Source organism: Elephas maximus, chromosome X (assembly GCF_024166365.1).
Source record: "Elephas maximus indicus isolate mEleMax1 chromosome X, mEleMax1 primary haplotype, whole genome shotgun sequence".
Lineage (NCBI taxonomy): Eukaryota > Metazoa > Chordata > Mammalia > Proboscidea > Elephantidae > Elephas > Elephas maximus.
Window position 1 is genome coordinate 18,745,529 of NC_064846.1, and position 23,526 is coordinate 18,769,054.

General features: G+C 40.6%; 1 long non-coding RNA gene across 1 annotated transcript in view; it reads right to left on the reverse strand.

The window, feature by feature from the left end:
• The window catches only part of LOC126069500 (uncharacterized), a 1,199,210-nt gene that overhangs the window by 1,175,280 nt on the left and 404 nt on the right, over positions 1–23,526 (reverse strand). The window lies entirely within an intron of this gene.

Below are 23,526 nucleotides of genomic sequence, written 5' to 3' on the forward strand. Positions count from 1 at the left end.
ACTTTTCTTCAGTTTCGACTTGAACTTGCATATGAGTAATTGCTGGTGTAACTGTAGCCATATGTGAGCCCTGGTTGCATAGTGGTTAAGAGCTCAGGCTGCTAACCAAAAGGTCAGCAGTTTGAATCCACCAGCCAGTACTTGGAAACCCCACGGGGTGGTTCTACTGTGTCCTGTGGGGTCGCTATGAGTCAGAATGAACTCAATGGCAACAGGTAGGCATATGTATATACACGTTTATGTGTGCTGCATATATATTCATGTATAAAATAGAGCACATAGGAGGCACAGTTATGGATGCTTCCTAGATATAACCAAACACCTTGCAAGATAGGTGAGTTTGAGGGCTTAGGACCATAGTCTGGTGGGACAACTCAGTTGATTGGTACAATATAGTTCATAAACATAATGTTCTACACCCTAGTTTGGTGAGTAGCACCTGGGGTGTTAAAAGCTTGTGAGGGACCATCTAAGATACAACTATTGGTCTCTACTCACCCAGAGCAAAAGAGAAAGAAGGAAACCAAAGACTCAAAGAAGAAACTAGTATTCAGGACTAGTAGTCTACAGGAACAATGGCCTCACCTACCTTGAGACCAGAAGAACTAGATGATGCCCAGCTACCACTACCAGCCATTCTGACCAGGGACACAATAGATGGTTTCAGATAGAATGGGAGAAAAAGGTAGAACAAAACTCAAATTCCTTAAAAAAAAATGCCAGACTTACTGGTCTAGTAGAGACTAGAGGAACCCCCAAGACTGTCGCCCTGGGATACCCTTTCAACTTGGAACTCAAACCATTCCCAGAGGTCGTCTTTCATCCAAGTGACAGATTGGCCCATAAAATAAATAATATCATTCATGAGTACTGTGCTCCTCTAAATAATCATCTAAATGAAACCAAACGGTAAACATTTACCCTAGACCAAAGATGAGAAGGTAAAGGGAGACGGGGAAGTGAGATTAAAGGAAACAGAACAACCAGAACAGAAATAATGAGAATGCTGACACATTGGAAAAATGTAACCAATGTCAGTGGTCAATAGATATAGAAATTGTTAAATGAGAACCTAATGTGTTATGTAAACTTTCACCAAAAGCACAATAATTTTTTTTTAAATACTGGGGTTGACCCAGCATATATCTCTCTCCAGAAACTCAGCTTTTGCTATTCCTATGTGAAATTTGAAGTAGCCCTGTTCCCACAGTGGTTATGCCCTCAAATACTAACTGAAAGGCAGTTGGAACCTACCAGCAGTGGGAGAGAGATGTGGCAGTCGGCTTCTGTAGATTACAGCCTAGGAAACGCTAAGGGACAGTTTGGATGGCTATGGGTTTGGTTTTTAGTATGTAAAATTCACCATCCTGACTTCGGGAATCACAATGTGTGATCCCTACAACATTACTAGGACATCACCAAATACCTCAGCCTCTTGGCTTCCCTTCAGGAAAAAGCAGGAGAAAACTCCGCACCACAAAAAGAACATCTTGGGTCATTCACCAGCAGCTATAGCAAGAAAGAAAAATTATCTCAAAGATAAACAGGGATACACTTATATAGATTGGGTTTCCCCCCATTTCTCCTGGGCTGCATCTCTCATGAGCCCACCTGTTTCTCAGAAAGTTATTTTTGTGTTTTTATATAACATGAATGCTTGAAGGACTATGAATTTTTGCACTGGATAAGAGTTGCAAATAAAGCAGAGTCATGCTATTAAGCCACAAATATTCAAGTCATTTCCATACTCCCCAGCCTTACTAATTACTGAAAATAATTATGCAAAAGTAAGGGCGTTCTCTCTCATTGTGTTTGGACTGATCATAGTAGAAAGTCCTCAGGCAAATTAGAAACCTAACAACTGCCTTGTTTGAGTGTGAGAGGACAGTAAACTGGGAGGAGGAGCACATGGAGCAGAGCCAAGGAGAACTGGAGTGATTTGGGTTCACCTGGGAAATTTCTTAGAGATACAGTCAGTTTCCTAATGGTTCTTCCCATATTTTAAGAGCAAAGCAAGAGCAATAGCTCTTGTGTACCCCAGTTGCAGCTTAGGCTCTCTGCAAGCTGGGATAGGTAGCTCTTTGGTCAGAATTTCTTGCCAGAGACAGACCACTTACTTTGATAACAATTCCCAAGAAGGGATCCCATAGCTCACCATTTGCAACCAGGACTTCAAACTGGTTCATTCCAGTTCAAAACCTTGCTGAGAATTTGCATTTCTAACAAGCTCCCAGGCAACACTAATGCTGCTGGTTAGGGACCAATTCTGAGAACCACTAGTACAGCAATGGTTTTCAAAATTTATTATACATAAAAGTCAACTGGGGATCTTGTTAAACCGTAGATGCTGATTCAGTATATCTGGGGTGGAAATTAATATTCTCAGCAGGGGATCCAACCAGAATGAACCAGTTCGAAGGCCCGGTTGCAACCAGTGAACCCAAGCTGCTGCCCCCAAGGGAGGGGCTTAACCAGCTTCTAGAGTATCCAACTCACTGTAATTGGTCATGGTGGGTCTCATCCCTGGCACCTATATCCCATCCGTTGTTTGCTTATGATTCTTTTAGGAAGTAAATTTTACATACAGGGAAATACACAAATCTTAAGTGTACCATGAGATTAGCTTTGACAAATGCACACACCAGGATAACTCAAACCCGTATCAAGATATAGGACATTTCAATCACCCCCTAAAGTTCCCTCGTGCCTCTTTGTAGTCAGTATACACACACAACCACCACCACCACTACGACAGCACAATTAGAGGCAACCATTGGTCTGATTTTTCTCACCATGATCTATTCTCGAGCTTCATATAAATGGAATCATATAGCACGTATTCTTTCATTTAGCGATTCATTCATGCTGTTGCATGTATCAGTAATTCATTCATTTTTATCATGGAATAGAACTTCAATATATGACTACACTACAGTTTGTTTATCCCTTCACCAGCTGATAGGAATTTGGATTGTTTCCAGTTGGAGGCTGTTATGATTCCGGTTTGAACCCCCGCTGAGAATTTGGATTTCCACCTCAGATACAATGAATCAGAATCTACATTTTAACAAATCCTCAGGTGATTCTATGTATAATAAATTTCGAGAACTAGTGCTCTACTTGTAAGGGGTCCTGGCGGCACAGTGGTTACAGTAATTGACTGCTAACCAAATGGTCAGCGGTCCCGAAGCACCAGTGGCTCCACAGGAAAAAGATGTGGCAGTCTGCTTCCGTAAAGATTTACAGCCTTGGAAACCATATGTGGTTGCTAGGAGTCGGAATCAACTTGGCAGCAGTGGGTTTGGTTTTGGTTTTGGTTTGGGCTCTACTAGTGGTTCTCAGAATTGGTCCCTAACCAGCAGCATTACCATCACCTGGGAACTTGTTAGAAATGCAAATAAAACAAATAAAGCTGCTATGAGCATGCTTTTACAAGTGTTTTGTGGACATATTCTTTCATTTCTCTTGGGTAAGTACCTAAGAGTGTGACTGCTGCCAGACTTGTTTTCCAAAGTGGTTGTACCATTTTACATTCCTAACAGCAGTGTGTGAGAATTCCAATTGCTCCACCATGTGGCACTGTCAGTCTATTTAACTTTAGCTATTATAGGGTCGCTATGAGTCAGAATCAACTAGACCGCAATGGATTTTATTAGAGTGGATGTGTAGCAGTATCTCATTATGGTTTTAACTTGTATTTCCTTGATGACTAGTGATGTTGAACACTTCATTTTGTGAGCTTTTTGGTCATTTGTTTATTTTCTTTTAGTAAGTCTCTGTTCAAATCACTTGCCTATTTTTAATTGGGTCTTTTGACTTCTGATTACTGAGTTTTAAGAGTTTTTTTTAAATATATATTCAGATACGTTTTTTGTCTTATGTATGTTATGAATATTTTCTCCCAGTCATTGGCTTACCTATTCATTTTCTTAACGGTGTCCTTTGGTTAGAAGAAGTTTCTGATTTCCATGAAGACCAATTTTTTTTTCTTCTATGGTTTTTGTTTTCTGTATCGTAAGAAATCCAATCCATTTTTAAGCCCTGTTGACTCTGCCTCTTTAATTGGTCTTGAATCTGGGGCCTCTTATTCTCTTTCCTTTTTGCAAATAACCAACTCCAAGCCACCATCATCTTTTGCCAGGACCACTGCAACAGTTCCTTAAAGGTCCAGAATAGAACTCCCAATTCCCAACCCTCACACCTCTATAAAACCCACTGTCGTGCTGACTCATAGTGACCCTATAGGACAGAGAACTGCCTCCATAGGGTTTCCAAGGCTGTAATCTTTACAGAAGTAGACTGCCACATCTTGCTTTCACGGAGCGGCTGGTGGGTTCAAACTGCCGACCCTTCGGCTAGCAGCCAAGCACTTATCCACTGCACCACCAGAGCTCCTCACTCCTCTCTAAAGGCAATACCATAAAACCAGTCCCTCAAGCCAAAACCTAGAAGCCATCCTGGATTTCCCCCTCTCTTACTCCCTACATCCAATCCATCACTAAGTTCTTTTGATTTTACCTCCTACATATCTCTCAAATGCATGAACTTTTCCTCATCTCTTCTTCCACAATCTTAGTTCAGGCCACCTGGACTACAGCCACAGCTCTTAGCTGGTTTCTTCAATTGTACTTTTGCTCCCTCCAGTTCATTATCCACAGAGAAGTCAGAAGGACTTTTCCAAATGTCTATTGTAACAAAGCACCCCAAAACATTTAGTGGTATAAAAACAATAATCATTTTGTTGTGCTTATGGATCCCAGGGGTCAGAATTTCAGAAAAAGCACACTGGGATAGGTTTTTCTTTTCCCATTGATGTCTGGGGCCTCAACTGAGAAGACTTGAACAGCCAGGGACTAAAATCATCTGGAAGCGTCTTCACCCACATGTCTGGTACCTGGCCTGGGATGACTTAAAATTTGGATTCAGATGGAACTGTGAACCAAAGTGCCTGTATGTGGTCTCTCCATGTGACTTGTGCTTCCTCACAGCTTATAGGCCCCAAGGTAGTCAAGATTTCTTACATGTTGGCTTAGTCTCCAAAGGGGTGTGTTCAAATGAACAACGTGGAAGCTGAATGGCCTTTTATGACCTAGCCTTGGAAGTCATATAGCATCACATTCACTGGACTCTCTTGGTTGAAGTAGTCACTGATCCACCCAGATTCAGCAGGAGGGAACATAGACCCTTTCTCTGAATGGCAGAATGTCAAAGAATTTTGCAGCCATGTTTTCAAACCATCACAGTGACCATTCTGAACCTCAAAGTGGATCATGACATTGCCTGATAAAGGATCCCGTTTGCCTTAGCATTGACTCTCAAGTGGGGACATTATTCTCTAGAGGGTGGGCCAGAATCACCTGAGGAGGGGTCTAGCCTTCCAACAGTTTGTGCTCATCAGAAGTCATGACCTTATCCAACCAGTTAATTCTTATCCATGAGCATTCTTTCACCAGGTGCACACAGGGACAATCCTAGCTCATATGGTGCCTTTATGCAAGTTAAGGAGATGCCCCCTGCCCACTTTGTATGGACATATCTCTGTTCCAGAATGCACGGGCATGATGAGTGAAAACCAAACCAAAAACCAAACACAGTGCTGTTGAGTCGATTCCGACTCATAGCGACCCTAGAGGACAGAGTAGAGCTGCCCCACAGAGTTTCTAAGGAGCGCCTAGTGGATTTAAACTGCTGACCCTTCGGTTAGCAGCCGTAGCAATTAACCACTACGGCACCAGGGTTTCCTGATGAGTGAAGCATGGGCTATATTTAAGGCTCCACCCTCTTGTCCTCTCAGCCAAGTGCCCTAGTGCAGGACAAAAGCTGCACAACCACACATAACAATCATTGGATCACAGCTCTCTGAGTGGTCCCGAAGATCCTGCCCAACACCTATGAAAAGGAGGGAGTGTGGACTGCTCCAGATCCCACCAACAAGGACAAGATCAATGGCTTAACTTGGGGATGGAATGTAAATGCATTTTTTTCAAAAATCAATTATGTTTTTTAATTGTTGCTCCAAGTCTACAGTGAAAAGCACAGCAAACAGATGAAGAGCACACGTTTGCATGCCAGACAAACTGGGTATGGATTCTGGCTCTGCTACTTGCCTACTCTTTGGCAGTGGGCACATTACTTGAACTGTAGGAGCCTTGACTTCCCTACCTGTAAAATGGGGCTAATAACAGTACTTATCATTAAGGGTAGTGGTGCTGATGAAATGAGATAATGCATATAAGGCCCTGACCACAATAAATGGTCAGTATTTTCTCTTGTTTTTTTAAAGCACAGAAAAGCTGCATGTGCCATGAATTTGGGGCCAGACTGCAGAATGCTTAATGGACTCTTGGGCTACAATTTAAAAACAGCTGACCCAGTGTACTCTTTCATTCTCAAACTGCTTTCCAAAAGGGAAAGGGGGCTCACTATTATCACAAAACACATGCAGCCATGTCACCTGTCAATCTTCCTAGCAAGTGATACTGGGGCTGACATGTCAGCAGTTTCAGCCCTGATCTCACGCCAACCTCACAGCCTATACATTGCTCCCCAAGTCATCTTCATGAAGCTTGATCTCAGAAACTCTCATTGGTTCCCCATGACCCTCCAAGCCTCAGGGTGAAATCCAAGCTGCTTAGCCTGACATTAAAATCTTCCTATAATCTGGCCCCAATCTATATTCTAGCCATACCTCCTACTCTTCCCACACCAGTTCTGTATTTCCCACATCTGCCATTTTGCTCACACTATTCTTTGTCTATCTGGAATATCCTTTCTACCTCTCTCACCAGTTAAAATTCTGCCCACTCTTCAAATCCCAAATCCTACATCAGTTGTCATTTTCTCCATAGCACTTGTCTAACTTTTTCTTACAATATTCCATGAATCCAGCTAATACTTATTGAGCACTGCTAGGTGCTGTCGATGCAACTGTGAACAAAATCCACTACTTCATGGAACTTACTTTCTAGTAAAAGGAGACAGACACTTGATAAATAAACAAATACAACATATAGAATGTTAGATGGTGACAAGTGCTATGGAGAAAAATTAAAGCAGGAAGGGGGAAAGAAGTGTCGAGGGTGATGCAATTTTTAAATAAAGAGGTCAGGTAAGACCTCAATGAGAAGGTAACATGTTAGCAAATACCTGAAAGTATGAGCCATACAAGTAACTGGGGGAAAAACATTCCAGACATGGAGAAAAGCAAATGGAAAGACCATTACGTGAGAGTATTGTAAGAAACAGCGAGGAGGCCAGTGTGACGGCAGAAGAGGTAAGGGAGAGTGGCATTGAGATCATGTAGGACCTTGTAGGCCAACATAAAGACTTAGGCTTTTACTGTGAGTGATACAGGAAGCCATTTGAGGAATTTGATCTGACTTACATTTAACAAAATCACTCTGGCTGTTGTGTCAGAAATATAACAAAGACGGGCAAGGTAGGAGGCAGGGAGACCAGTGAAGAGACAATTACAGTCATCCAGGTGAGAGATGATGGTGACTTGGGCCAAAACGGCAGCAGAGGAGGTGGTAAGAAGTGGTCAGATTTAATCAAGCTTCACCTGGTGTCCAAAACACACTTTCCTGGTTTTCTTCTTACCTCTTTGGTCTTTCCCTCTTAGCTGTTGTTGTTTGGTGCCATGGAGTCAGTTCCAACTCATAGCATCCCTACGTACAACAGAATGAAACACTGCCCAGTCCTGCACAATCCTCACAATCATTGTTATGCTTGAGCCCATCGTTGCAGCCACTGTGTCAATTTATCTCATTGAGGGTCTTCCTCTCTTTTGCTGACCCGCTACTCTACCAAGCATGATGTCCTTCTCTAGGGACCGGTCCCTCCTGATAACATGTCCAAAGTACATGAGATGAAGTCTCGCCATCCTTGCTTCTCAGGAACATTCTGGCTGTACTTCTTCCAAAACAGATTTGTTCGTTCTTCTGGCAGTCCATGGTATATTCGATATTCTTCACCAACACCATAATTCAAAGGCATTGATTCTTCTTCTGTCTTCCTTATTCATTGTCCAGCTTTCACATGCACATGATGCAATTGAAAACACCATGGCTTGGGTCAGGCACACCTTGGTCTTCAAGGTGACATCTTTGCTTTTTAACACTTTAAAGAAGCCTTTGCCACAGATTTGCCCAATGCAATGTGTCTTTTGATTTCTTGACTGCTGCTTCCATGGGTGTTGATCCAAGTAAAATGAAATCCTCACAATTTCTACCTTTTCTCCATTTATCATGATGTTGCTTATTGGACCAGTTGTGAGGATATTTGTTTTCTTTATGTTGAGGTGTAATCCATACTGAAGGCTGTGGTCTTTGATCTTCATCAGTAAGTGCTTCAAGTCCTCTTCACTTTCAGCAAGCAAGGTTGTGTCATCTGCATAACGCAGGCTGTTAATGAGTCTTCCTCCAATCCTGATGCCCCGTTCTTCTTCATATAGTCCAGCTTCTTGGATTATTTGCTCAGCATACAGATTGAATAAGTATGGTGAAGGAATACAACTCTGACTCACACCTTTCCTGACTTTAAACCATGCAGTATCCCTTGTTCTTTTTGAATGACTGCCCCTTGATCTATGTACAGTTTCCTCAGCGTACATTTAAGTGTTCTGGAATTCCCATTCTTCTCAATGTTATCCATAATTTGTTATGATTGACACAGTTGAATGCCTTTGCATAGTCAATAAAACACAGGTAAACATCTTTCTGGTATTCTCTGCTTTCAGCCAGGACCCATCTGACATTAGCAATGATATCCCTGGTTCCACGTCCTCTTCTGAATCAGGCTTGAATTTCTGGCAGTTCCTTGTCAATGTACTGTTGCAGCCACTTTTGAATAATCTTCTTAGTAGCATTTGTTAATTTCTCCTCTTTTCTTAGACCTCAATATTGGAAAACCCCAGGGCTCAGTCCTTGAACCTCTTCTCTATTTAGACTCCCTTCCTTCATGATCACATGCACTCTCAAGGACTTAAATGCCATCTACAAGACGGTGACTTCCAAATTTATCTCCAACCTGGATCTCTTCCTGAACTCCAGACTGCTATGGCCAACTCCATGCTCAAAATCTCCACCTGAACGTCTAACAGACCTCTTACACTTAATGTATTGAATTCCATAGTCTAATATCGCCCCCCCCCACCTGCCATTTTTTTGTACGTGGGGGCTTGTGTGTTGCTGTGATGCTGGAAGCTATGCCTTTGGTATTCAAATACCAGCAGGGTCACCCATGGCAGACAGGCTTCAGCTGAGCTTCCAGACTAAGACAGACTAGGAAGAAGGACCCAGTGGTCTATTTCTGAAAAGAATTAGTCAGTGAAAACCTTACGAATAGCAGTGGAACATTGTCTGATATAGTGCCGGAAGATGAGCTCCTCAGGTTGGAAGGAACTCAAAATACCCTCGACAAGATGGATTGATACAGTGGCTGCAATAATGGGTTCAATCATAGCAACAATTGTGAAGATGGTGCAGGACTGGGCTGTGTTTCATTCTGTTGTGGGTGGGATCACTATGAGTCAGAACAGACTCCACGGCACCTAACAACAACTAACTAATATCCACCCCACAATGTGATTATCCCTCAGTGCTCCCCATCTCAATAAATGGCACCTTTGTTCTTCTAGTTCTCAGGTCCATAACCTTGCTGCAACCTTGGCCCTGATCCTTTTTTCACCCCCTAGATCCAGTCCCTCAGGAAATCCTAATCAGCCCTCTCTTCAGACATGTATCACAGTCTTTCTGTAGTACCATTATGGGTGCTTTCCTAGTTTCTCCTACTAGATTGCAAGCTAGTTGAGGCAGAGACAATACCTCATTCACTTTCACATAAAAAGAAGACAATTGCTTACATGCTGCAATTTCATGCAGCAGAGGGTGGCTCTCTCCCATCACGGTGCCCAAATGTTTCACATACCAGCATTAGAAATTCTTTTTTCTAGGTTCCTGATTCTATTTTAGACGCTAGTGTTCCAAACAGGATCCCTGCTTCACACTGTACACGAAAACAAATTCAAAATAGATGAAGGACCTAAATGTACAAACTAAAACCATAAAATTCATAGAAGAAAATTCAGGGGCAATGCTGTTGGGCTTAGCTTTTAACAATGAATTATTTAATGTAATAACAAATGCACAAACATCAAAAGACAAAATTAATAAATGGGACCTCATAAAAATTAAAAATTTTAGTTCATCAGAAGATTTTACCAAAAAAAGTGAAAAAGAAAAGCTACCTATTAGGAGAATATCTTTAGAAGCAATATATTCAATAAGAATTTAATAACCAAAATATGTATATATAACTCCAACAAAATAACAAAAACAAATAATCCAATCATAAAATGGGCAAAGAACTTGAACAGACATTTCACCAAAAAAAAAAGACATTCAAATGGTGTGATCGTTAAGGTTGTGTGTCAGCTTGGCTGGACTATGATTCTCAGTGGTTTGGCAGTTATAATATAGTTTGGCAGTTGTATGATGATGTGATCATGTCCATGATGAGATTTGATATAATATGATCACCTCCATGACGGGATCTGCTGTGAGTAGCCAATCAGTTGAAAGGAAGTTTTCTTGGGAGTGTAGCCTACATCGAATATAAGTGGACATCCTGGCAAGCTTGTGGGCTTTTGCTTGCTCTGGATCCTGCAGCTGGCTCCTGTTCGTCTGACCTCTGGTTCTTGGGACTTGAGCTAGCAGTTTACCTGTGGTCTTGCTTGCCGATCTTGGGATTCGTCTGTTTTCACAGCCTGTGAGTAAGAGCCCTGCTGTTTGACCTGCCAATCTTGGGTTCGCCAGCCCCACAGCTACATGAATCAGGAGAAGCCTCCAGCCTGACCTATGGATTTGGGACATTCCAGTCTCTACAACCGTGTGAGCCATTTCCTTGATATAAATCTTTTTATATAGATACTTATACGCTTTACTGGTTTCGCTTCTCTAGAGAACCCAGCCTAAGGCAAATGGCCATAAAACATATCAGAGAGATGCAAATCAGAACCACAATGAGATAACATTTCACTCCCACTAAACCGCTGTTGTTGCTGTCAAGTCGATTCCGACTCATAGCGACCTGATAGGACAGAGTAGAACTTCTCCGTACAGTTTCCAAGGAGTGCCTGGTGGATTAAAACCACCAACCTTTTGGCTAGCAGCCAAGCTCTTAACTGCTACGCCACCATGGTTTCCTCACTCCCGCTAGGATGGCTTGAAAAAAAAAAAACAGAAAATAGCAAATGTTGGCAAGAATGTGGTGAAATTGGAACCATTATTTGTCATTGGTAGGAATGGAAAGTGGTACAGCCATTGTGGAAAAGAGTGTGGCATGTGGCGGTTCCTCAAAAAACTAAAATTAGAACTACCACATGGCCCAGCAATTCTACTCCTAGGTATATACCCAAAAGGCTTGAAAGCAGGGACTTGTGCACCAATGCTCATTGCAGCACTATTCACAACAGCCAAAAGGTAGAAACAACCTAAATGCCCATCAACAGATGAATGAGTAAACAAAATGTGGTACATACATACAATGGAATACTACTCAGCCAATGAGAGAAATTAAGTCTGATACACGCTACAATATGGATGGAGCTTGAAGACATTATGCTAAGTGAAATAAGTCAATCACAAAAGGACAAATATTGTATGAACTCACTTACATAAAAAGACAAGAAAATGCAAATGTATAGAGACCAAAGTTTAATTAAGTGGTTACCAGGGGCAAGATGAAGGGGGAAAGGGGGGTTAACTGTGATGGAAAAATCACATTGAATAAGAGTAGCATTGCACAGCTGGTTAATGTAATTGCTCTCAATTAGTTGTACACGTATAAAAAGTTTAATTGGGAGGCAGAGCCAAGATGGCGGACTAGACAGACGCTTCCATCAAGCCCTCTTTACAACAAAGACCTGAAAAAACAAGTGAAACGAGTATATTTGTGACAAGCTAGGAGCCCTGAGCATCAAAGGCAAGCTTAGACAACAAACTGAGGGGCAGGGGAGAAAAAGGCCGTTCAGAAGTGCAGAGGAGTTACCAGACCTGAATCACAGGGAGCCCTCAGGCACCATTCCCAGAGCAGGGGCGGTGACACGCTGGTCCTAGCGCTCAGCCACTGTTTCCTCAGGGAGAAGCAGCCAGCCACACAGCCCACTCACACCTCTGAAACCTGAGGAGAAGGGCACTCTCGGCAAAAGCTAAGTACTTGCATACATTTTACCGCACCCCCCCCCACCCCCAAGCCAGCTTCAGCGGCTGAATCCCTAGGCCTGAGATAGAGCCTGGTGAGCACCTAGAGCCATCCTCCCGGCCTTGGGGAAGGAAAAAATTTGTAGCTGGGGGGAAAAGATATTTTGCTAGCTCCATTAACCAGGGGAGCTCAGGACAGAAGCAGCTCCTGTCCAGGCATAAACCGTCCGTAGACCTGGAGCACATTTCCCTTCTGCATGGACCTGTGTGGGCCTATTTTGGGAGAATAGGCCCTTGTTGGCAAACTCCAACCATTTCAGCTGTGCGGTGGAGAGGTGGGTGTTTGACATTTGATGTTGCTTTGCCTATTAAACAAAGTCCTCACCTACCCACATCAGGGACCTAAGGACTGGTAGCTCCACTCAGGTCACACAGCCACCCACGACAGGGGTCCAAAGATAACTGGTACCTCCCAGTCCTTATAACCAAAAACTTTGGTTGCCCAAGGTCCCTCCGCAGAACCCACCCAACAGCATGATCTAGGGAACAGAGACACATTTTCCTCAGAGACACTTGGGGGTCGGTTCTCAGCCCCCTGCCTTGTTTAGAGTGTGACCCCCTGCTGCAATCAGATACCAGTATATACGCCAATCACCCCTGCCCCTCTAAGACTACAGGACAGAGCCTGTACCACACACTTGATGATCAGCTACCTGGAAACCTGAGCTGAATTCATACAACAAAACTGAATGGACTCCTAGACTAATATACCTGATAACAGCTCTAGCCAGCTGGGGACAGGACACCAGAGATCCAAAGGTGAAAATAATAAAGCTAGCTCACTCAAGCAACCTATAGGGGTATACCAAAACAAAACAAAGCAAGAAGCTACGACACAATAAGGAAGCATAAACTAATACAATAACTTATAGATGGCTCAGAGACAACAGTCAATACCAAGTCACATAAAGAAACAGACCATGATCACCTCAACAGGCTCTCAAAACAAAGAATACAGGGATCTTCTAGATGAAAGTGCATTCCTAGAATTACAAGATGCAGATTACAAAAGTTTAATATACAGAACCCTTCAAGACATCAGGAAGGAAATGAGGCAATACACAGAACAAGCCAAGGAACACACAGACAAAGCAACTGAAGAAATTAGAAAGATTATTCAGGAATAAGCTGGAAAAATCCATAGACAGACAGCAATCAGAAATTCAGAAGATTAACAATAAAATTACAGAATTAGATAACTCAGTAGAAAGTCAGAGGAGCAGAATTGAGCAAGTAGAAGCTAGAATTTCTGAACTTGAAGATAAATCACTTGGTACTAAAATATTTGAAAAAAATCAGATAAAAGAATTAAAAAAATGACGAAACCTTAAGAATCATGTGGGACTCTATCAAGAGAAATAACCTATGAGTGATTGGAGTACCACAACAGGGAGGGATAACAGAAAATACAGAGAAAATTGTTGAGGAATTGTTGGCAGAAAACTTCCCTGATATTGTGAAAGATGAGAAGATATCTATCCAAGATGCTCATTGAACTCCACATAAGGTAGATCTTAAAAGAAAGTCACCGAGACATATTATAATCAAGCTTGACAAAACCAAAGATAAAGTGACAATTATAAGAGCAGCAAGGGATAAAAGAAAAGTCACCTATAAGGAAGAGCCAATAAGAATAAACTTGGACTACTCGGCAGAAACCATGCAGGCAAGAAGGCAATGGGATGACATAGTTAAAAAATTAAAGGAAAAAAATTGCCTGCCAAGAATCATATATCCATCAAAACTGTCTCTTAAATATGAAGGTGAAATTAAGACATTTCCAGATAAACACAAGTTTAGGGAATTCATAAACACCAAACCAAAACTACAAGAAATACTAAAAGGAGTTCTTTGGTTAGAAAACCAAAAATATCAGGTATCAACCCAAGACTAGAACACTGGTCAGAGCAACCAAAAGTCAACCCAGACAGGGAAATCCAAAAAAACAAAGCAAGATTATTTAAAAAAAAAAAAAAAAAAAAAAGCCCAAAACAGGGTAACAGCAATGTTATTATACAAAAGAAGACAACATTAAAATAATAAAGAGGGACTAAGAAATGTAATCACACACCTTGCATATGGAGAGGAAGATACGGCGATAGAAAGAAATAAAAGTTAGTTATAAATTTAGAAAAATGGGGTTAAATAATAAGGTAACCACAACGGAGACAAACTGTCCTACTCATCAAAATAAAATACAAGGGAAAAATACAGACTCAGCAGAAACAAAGTCAACAACAACAAATATGAGAAAAGGACAATATATAATCTACTCAGCACATAAAATTCAGTGGGAAAAAGAAACTATCAACAACACAAAAAAAAAAGACATCAAAATGATAACACTAAATTCATACCTATCCATAATTATCCTGAATGTAATGGACTAAATGCACCAATAAAGAGACAGAGAGTGGCAGAAGGGATTAAAAAACAAGATCCATCTATATGCTGCCTAAAAGAGACACGACTTAGACTTAGAGACATGAACAAACTAAAACTAAAAGGATGGAAAAAATATATCAAGCAAACAACAATCAAAAAAGAGCAGAAGTGTCAATATTAATTTCTGACAAAATAGACTTTAAAGTTAAATCCATCAAAAAGGATAAGGAAAGACACTATATAATGATTAAAGGGACAATACACCAAGAAGATATAACCATATTAAATATTTATGCACCCAATGACAGGGCTGCAAGATACATAAAACAAACTCTATCAGTATTGAAAAGTGAGATAGACACCTCCACAATTATAGTAGAAGACTTCAACACACCACTTTCGGTAAAGGACAGGACATCCAGAAAGAAGCTCAATAAAGACACGGAAAATCTAAATGCCACAATCAACCAACTTGACCTTGTAGACATATACAGTACACTCCACCCAACAGCAACCAACTATACTTTCTTTTCTAGTGCACATGGAACATTCTCTAGAATACACCACATATTAGGTCATAAAGCAAACCTTAGCAGAATCCAAAACATTGAAATATTACAAAGCATCTTCTCTGACCATAAGGCCATAAAAGTGGAAATCAATAACAGGAAAAGCAGGGAAAAGAAATCAAACACTTGGAAACTGAACAATACTCTGCTCAAAAAAGACTGGATTATAGAAGACATTAAGGATGGAACAAAGATATTCATAGAATCCAATGAGAATGAAAACACTTCCTATCAGAACCTTTGGGAAACGGCAAAAGCGGTGCTCAGAGGCCAATTGATATCAATAAATGCACACATCCAAAAATAAGAAAGGGCCAAAATCAAAGAATTATCTCTACAACTTGAACAAATAGAGAGCAGCAAAAGAAACTCACAGGCACCAGAAGAAAACAAATAATAAAAATTAGAGCAGAACTAAATGAAACAGAAAACAGAAAAACAATTGAAAGAATTAACAAGACCAAAAGCTGGTTTTTTGGTGAAAAAAAATCAACAAAATTGATAAACCACTGGCCAAATTGACAAAAGAAAAACAGGAGAGGAAGCAAATAACTCAAATATAAAATGAGTGGGGCGATATTACAACAGACACAACTGAAATTAAAAGAATCATATCAGATTACTATGAAAAATTATACTCAAATTTGAAAACCTAGAAGAAATGGATGAATTCCTAGAAACACACTACCTACCTAAACTAACACAAACAGAGGTAGAACAACTAAATAGACCCATAACAAAAGAAGAGATTGAAAAGGTAATCAAAAAACTCCCAACAAAAAAAAAGCCCTGGTCTGGACGGCTTCACTGCAGAGTTCTGAGTTAAAACCACTACTACTAAAGCTATTACAGAGCATAGAAAAGGACGGAATACTACCAAACTCATTCTATGAAGCCACCACATCCCTGATACTAAAACCAGGTAAAGACACCACAAGAAAAGAAAATTATAGACCTATATCCCTCATGAATGTAGATGCAAATATCCTCAACAAAATTCTAGCCAATAGAATTCAACAACATATCAAAAAAATAATTCACCATGACCAAGTGGGATTCCTACCAGGTAGTACAGACGGATGCAGGGGTGGTTCAACATTAGAAAAATAATTAATGTAATCCACCACATAAATAAAACAAAAGACAAGAATCACATGATTTTATCAATTGATGCAGAAAAGGCATTTGACAAAGTTCAATACCCATTCATGATAAAAACTCTCAGCAAAATAGGAATAGAAGGAAAATTCTTCAACATAATAAATGGCATTTATACAAAGCCAACAGCCAACATCACCCTAAATGGAGAGAGCCTGAAAACATTCCCATTGAGATCAGGAACCAGACAAGGATGCCCTTTATCACCACACTTATTCAACATTGTGCTGGAAGTCCTAGCCAGAGCAATTAAGCTAGATAAAGAAATAAAGGGCATCCAGACTGGCAACGAAAAAGTAAAAGTATCTCTATTTGCAGATGAGATGATCTTATACACAGAAAACCCTAAGGAATCCTCCAGAAAACTACTGAAACCAATAGAAGAGTTCAGCAGAGTATCGGGATACAAGATAAACATACAAAAATCAGGTGGATTCCTCTACACCAACAAAAAGAACATCGAAGAGGAAATCACCAAATCAATGCCATTTACAGTAGCCCCCAAGACGATAAAATACTTAGGAATAAATCTTACCAGAGATGTAAAAGACTTACACAAAGAAAACTACAGTACACTTCTGCAAGAAACCAAAGGAGACTTACATAAGTGGAAGAACATACATTGCTCATGGATAGGAAGATTTAACATCATAAAAATGTCTGTTCTATGAAAAGCAATCTACACATTTAATGCAATTCTGATCCAAATCCCAGCAACATTCTTTAATGAGTTGGAGAAACAAATCACCAACTTTATATGGAAGGGAAACAGGCCCCGGATAAATAAGGCATTACTGAAAAAGAAGAACAAGGTGGGAGGCCTTACTTACTTTACCTGATTTTAGAATCTATTATACTGCCACAGTAGTGAAAACAGCCTGGTACTGGTACAACAACAGATACATGGACCAATGGAACAGAATTGAGAATCCAGACAAAAATCTATCCACATATGAGCAGTTGATATTTGACAAAGGACCCAAAGCAGTTAAATGGGGAGAAGACAGTCTTTTTAACAAATGGTGCTGGCATAACTGGATATCCATCCGCAAAAAAGTGAAACAAGACCCATACCTCACTCCATGCACAAAGGCTAACTCAAAATGGATCAAAGACCTAAATCTAAAACGATAAAGATCATGGAAGAAAAAATAGGGACAACGTTAGGAGCCCTAATACATGGCATAAACAGTATAGAAAACATTGTAAAGAATGTAGAAGAAAAACCAGATAACCGGGAGCTCCTAAAAATCAAACACTTATGCTCATCCAAAGACTTCACAAAAAGAGTTAAAAGACTACCTACAGACTGGGAAAAAGTTCTTAGCTATGACATTTCTGATCAGCGCCTGATCTCTAAAATCTACATGATACTGCAAAAACTCAACTGCAGAAAGACAAATAACCAATTAAAAAATGGGCAAAAGATATGAATAGACACTTCACTAAAGAAGACATTCAGGTAGCTAACAGATATATGAGGAAATGTTCACGATCATTAGCCATTAGAGAAATGCAGATCAAAACTACAATGAGATTTCATCTCACTCCAAGAAGGCTGGCATTAATCCAAAAAACACAAAATAATAAATTTTGGAGAGGCTGTGGAGAGTGGAACACTTATACACTGCAGGTGGGACTGTCAAATGGTACAACCACTTTGGAAATCGATTTGGCACTTCCTTAAAAAGCCAGAAATAGTACTACCATACCATCCAGCAATCCCACTCCTTGGAATATATCCTAGAGAAATAAGAGCCTTTACACGAACAGATATATGCACAACCATGTTTACTGCAGCACTGTTTACAATAGCAAAAAGATGGAAGCAACCAAGGTGCCCATCAACAGATGAATGGATAAATAAATTATGGTATATTCACACAATGGAATACTATGTGTCCATAAAGAACGGTGAGGAATCTGTGAAACACTTCATAACATGGAGGAACCTGGAAGGCATTATGCTGAGTGAAATTAGTCAGTTGCAAAAGGGCAAATATTGTATAAAACCAGTGTTATAAGAACTTGAGAAATAGTTTAAACTGAGAAGAAAACATTCTCTTGTGATTACGACAGGAGGGAGGGAGGGGGGTGGGAGAGGGGCATTCACTAATTAGATAGTAGATAAGAACTACTTTAGGTGAAGGGAAAGACAGCACACAATACAGGGGAGGTCAGCACAATTGGACTAAACCAAAAGCAAAGAAGTTTCCTGAATAAACTGCATGCTTTGAAGGCCAGCGTAGCAGGGGCAGGGGTCTGGGGACCATGGTTTCAGAGGACATGTAAGTCAATTGGCATAATAAAATCTATTAAGAAAACATTCTGCATCCCACTTTGAAGAGTGGCGTCTGGGGTCTTAAACGCTAGCAAGAAGCCATCTACGGAGGCGGAGCCAAGATGGCGGACTAGGCAGACGCTACCTCGGATCCCTCTTACAACAAAGACATGGAAAAACAAGTGAATCGATCACATACATAACAATCTATGAACCCTGAACAACAAACACAGATTTAGAGACGGAGAACGAACTAATACGGGGAAGCAGCGATTGTTTTCAGAGCCTGGAGCCAGCGTACCAGTCAGGTACGGCACAAGCACAGAGAGCCGCTCCACCCCCCTGAACTAACCCTGGGAGGGGGACCAGCCGGTTCCGCGGGCGGCGTGGGACGCAGCCGGTAGGAGAAGTCCCTGGGAGGCAGTGACTGGTCTTGGAACGGGGAGAGCAGCGTCCCAGCCAGGGAACCATCCCGCCGGGATTTGGACTGGACGCAGGTACGGCATAAACACGGAGAGCTGCTCCACCCCGCTGAACTAACCCCGGGAGGGGGCCCAGTTGGGTCGCGCGGGCGGCATGGGACGCAGCCGGTAGGAGAAGTCCCTGGGAGGCAGCGACTGGTATTGAAGCGGGGAGAACAGCGTCCCAGCCGGGACACTCGTTCACGGCACAAGCACGGGGAGCTGCTCCACCCATCTGAACTAACCCCGGGAGGCGGCCCAACTGGTTCGCTAGGGGGCACGGCAACGTGGCGGGAGGGACGAGAAGTCCCCGGGAGGCAGCGACTGATTTTAGAGTCGAGAGTGCACCGTCCCAGTAGGGGAGCCTTGACGCTGGGCGTGGGGCTGGAAGCGGAGGATCTGACCTTGACTCCAGCGGGCCAGACCCCCCGGGGGCAATCTCCACACAGCCAGCACACATAGGCGATGCGCCCCACGGGAATCTCAGATATAATAGTCATTCCAAGCAAGACAAGCAACTCTGGCTATATTCTGAGGTGCTACTCTCCTATCTCTCTGTTCCCTCCCCCACCCTCCCCAGGCGGCTTCATTAACATCCGAATAGCCTGAGCCAGAGGGAGAACTCTGATAGGGATCTGACTGCATTTTTTTTTAGCGGATTTTCTGGAAAAACTAGTTTCCCAGTGATGGCTCGGAGACAATAATCCATATCAAACCACTTAAAGAAGCAGACCATGACAGCTTCTCCAAGCCCCCAAACAAAAGAATCAAAATCTTTCCCAAATGAAGATACAATCCTGGAATTATCAGATACAGAATATAAAAAACTAATTTACAGAATGCTTCAAGACATCACAAATGAAATAAGGCAAACTGCAGAAAAAGCCAAGGAACACACTGATAAAACTGTTGAAGAACTCAAAAAGATTATTCAAGAACATAGTGGAAAAATTAATAAGTTGCAAGAATCCATAGAGAGACAGCATGTAGAAATCCAAAAGATTAACAATAAAATTACAGAATTAGACAACGCAATAGGAAGTCAGAGGAGCAGACTCGAGCAATTAGAATGCAGACTGGGACATCTGGAGGACCAGGAGATCAACACCAACATAGCTGAAAAAAAATCAGATAAAAGAATTAAAAAAAATGAAGAAACCCTGAGAATCATGTGAGACCCTATCAAGAAGGATAACCTGCGGGTGATTGGAGTCCCAGAACAGGGAGGGGGGACAGAAAACACAGAGAAAATAGTTGAAGAACTCCTGACACAAAACTTCCCTGACATCATGAAAGACGAAAGGATATCTATCCAAGATGCTCATCGAACCCCATTTAAGATTGATCCAAAAAGAAAAACACCAAGACATATTATCATCAAACTCGCCAAAACCAAAGATAAACAGAAAATTTTAAAAGCAGCCAGGGAGAAAAGAAAGGTTTCCTTCAAGGGAGAATCAATAAGAATAAGTTCAGACTACTCAGCAGAAACCATGCAGGCAAGAAGGGAATGGGACGACATATACAGAACACTGAAGGAGAAAAACTGCCAGCCAAGGATCATATATCCAGCAAAACTCTCTCTGAAATATGAAGGAGAAATTAAGATATTTACAGATAAACACAAGTTTAGAGAATTTGCAAAAACCAAACCAAAGCTACAAGAAATACTAAAGGATATTGTTTGGTCAGAGAACCAATAATATCAGATATCAGCACAACACAAGGTCACAAAACAGAACGTCCTGATATCAACTCAAATAGGGAAATCACAAAAACAAACAAATTAAGATTAATTAAAAAAAAATACACATAACAGGGAATCATGGAAGTCAATAGGTAAAAGATCACAATAATCAAAAAGAGGGACTAAATACAAGAGGCATTGAACTGCCATATGGAGAGTGATACAAGGCGATATAGAACAATACAAGTTAGGTTTTTACTTAGAAAAATAGGGGTAAATAATAAGGTAACCACAAAAAGGTATAACAACTCTATAACTCAAGATAAAAGCCAAGAAAAACGTAACGACTCAACTAACATAAAGTCAAACACTATGAAAATGAGGATCTCACAATTTACTAAGAAAAACGCCTCAGCACAAAAAAGTATGTGGAAAAATGAAATTGTCAACAACACACATAAAAAGGCATCAAAATGACAGCACTAAAAACTTATTTATCGATAATTACGCTGAATGTAAATGGACTAAATGCACCAATAAAGAGACAGAGAGTCACACACTGGATAAAGAAACACGATCCATCTATATGCTGCCTACAAGAGACACACCTTAGACTCAGAGACACAAACAAACTAAAAGGATGGAAAAAAATATATCAAGCAAACAATAAGCAAAAAAGAAGAGGAGTAGCAATATTAATTTCAGACAAAATAGACTTTAGACTTAAATCCACCACAAAGGATAAAGAAGGACACTATACAATGATAAAAGGGACAATTGATCAGGAAGACATAACCATATTAAATATTTATGCACTCAATGACAGGACTGCAAGATACATAAATCAGATCTTAACAGAATTGAAAAGTGAGATAGATACCTCCACAATTATAGTAGGAGACTTCAACACACCACTTTCGGAGAAGGACAGGACATCCAGTAAGAAGCTCAACAGAGACACGGAAGATCTAATTACAACAATCAACCAACTTGACCTCATTGACTTATACAGAACTCTCCACCCAACTGCTGCAAAATATACTTTTTTTTCTAGCGCACATGGAACATTCTCTAGAATAGACCACATATTAGGTCATAAAACAAACCTTTGCAGAGTCCAAAACATCGAAATATTACGAAGCATCTTCTCAGACCACAAGGCAATAAAACTAGAGATCAATAACAGAAAAACGAGGGAAAAGAAATCAAATACTTGGAAAATGAACAATACCCTCCTGAAAAAAGACTGGGTTATAGAAGACATCAAGGAGGGAATAAGGAAATTCTTAGAAAGCAACGAGAATGAAAATACTTCCTATCAAAACCTCTGGGACACAGCAAAAGCAGTGCTCAGAGGCCAATTTATATCGATAAATGCACACATACAGAAAGAAGAAAGAGCCAAAATCAGAGAACTGTCCCTACAACTTGAACAAATAGAAACTGAGCAACAAAAGAATCCATCAGGCACCAGAAGAAAGCAAATAATAAAAATTAGAGCTGAACTAAATGAATTAGAGAACAGAAAAACAATTGAAAGAATTAACAAAGCCAAAAGCTGGTTCTTTGAAAAAATTAACAAAATTGATAAACCATTGGCTAGACTGACTAAAGAAAAACAGGAAAGGAAACAAATAACCTGAATAAGAAACGAGAAGGACCACATCACAACAGAGCCAAATGAAATTAAAAGAATCATTTCAGATTATTATGAAAAATTGTACTCTAACAAATTTGAAAACCTAGAAGAAATGGATGAATTCCTGGAAAAACACTACCTACCTAAACTAACACATTCAGAAGTAGAACAACTAAATAGACCCATAACAAAAAAAGAGTTTGAAACGGTAATCAAAAAACTCCCAACAAAAAAAGCCCTGGCCCGGACGGCTTCACTGCAGAGTTCTACCAAACTTTCAGAGAAGAGTTAACACCACTACTTCTGAAGGTATTCCAAAGCATAGAAAATGACGGAATACTACCCAACTCATTCTATGAAGCCACCATCTCCCTGATACCAAAACCAGGTAAAGACATTACAAAAAAAGAAAATTATAGACCTATATCCCTCATGAACATAGATGCAAAAATCCTCAACAAAATTCTAGCCAATAGAATACAACAACACATCAAAAAAATAATTCGCCATGATCAAGTGGGATTTATACCAGGTATGCAAGGCTGGTTTAATATCAGAAAAACCATTAATGTAATCCATCACATAAATAAAACAAAAGACAAAAACCACATGATCTTATCAATTTATGCAGAAAAGGCATTTGACAAAGTCCAACACCCATTTATGAGAAAAACTCTTACCAAAATAGGAATTGAAGGTAAATTCCTCAACATAATAAAGGGCATCTATGCAAAGCCAACAGCCAATATCACTCTAAATGGAGAGAACCTGAAAGCATTTCCCTTGAGAACGGGAACCAGACAAGGATGGCCTTTATCACCGCTCTTATTCAACATCGTGCTGGAAGTCCTAGCCAGGGCAATTAGGCTAGACAAAGAAATAAAAGGTATCCGGATTGGCAAGGAGGAAGTAAAATTATCTCTATTTGCAGATGACATGATCTTATACACAGAAAACCCTAAGGAATCCTCCAGAAAACTACTGAAACTAATAGAAGAGTTTGGCAGAGTCTCAGGTTATAAAATAAACATACAAAAATCACTTGGATTCCTCTACATCAACAAAAAGAACACCGAAGAGGAAATC